The following is a 457-nucleotide window of genomic DNA, read 5'->3' as shown; positions in this document are numbered from 1 at the left end:
CTGACAGACTCACAGCGGCCTCCAAGTCCATTTCCATTCATACTCTATTACAAATCTGACCGTGTTTCCATTTTTACTGTGTAAAATTAATCAAATGTACCTAGTCCTATGTCCTAGATGTAGGAGGAAGAGGGAAGAGAAAAAGTAAAGGAAAGGATTTATGGAGGAGAGCAGAGAGCCTTTTTGAGGTGATGGGGGAGAATATTGGGAGTAAACTCTATTACTAAAGCATAGTGTGGTGGAAGAGGATAAGATTTGGATTCAGAAGTCAGCATTGGCGGGCCTGCCCGGTGGCGCACTGGAGAGTGCGGTGCTCCCGCCGAGGGTTCGGATCCCATGTGGAGACCGGTTCCCGCTCGCTGGCTGAGCGCGGTGCGGGCGCGACACCGAGGGTTGCGATCCCGTTACCGGTCAGTAAAAAAAAGACAAAAAGGAAAAAAAAAAAAAAAAAAAAAGT

Source organism: Galeopterus variegatus, unplaced genomic scaffold (assembly GCF_000696425.1).
Source record: "Galeopterus variegatus unplaced genomic scaffold, G_variegatus-3.0.2 Scaffold103, whole genome shotgun sequence".
In the NCBI taxonomy this organism is placed as follows: domain Eukaryota; kingdom Metazoa; phylum Chordata; class Mammalia; order Dermoptera; family Cynocephalidae; genus Galeopterus; species Galeopterus variegatus.
The sequence above is the reverse complement of the archived record's forward strand: the minus strand, read 5'-3'. Positions refer to the sequence as shown.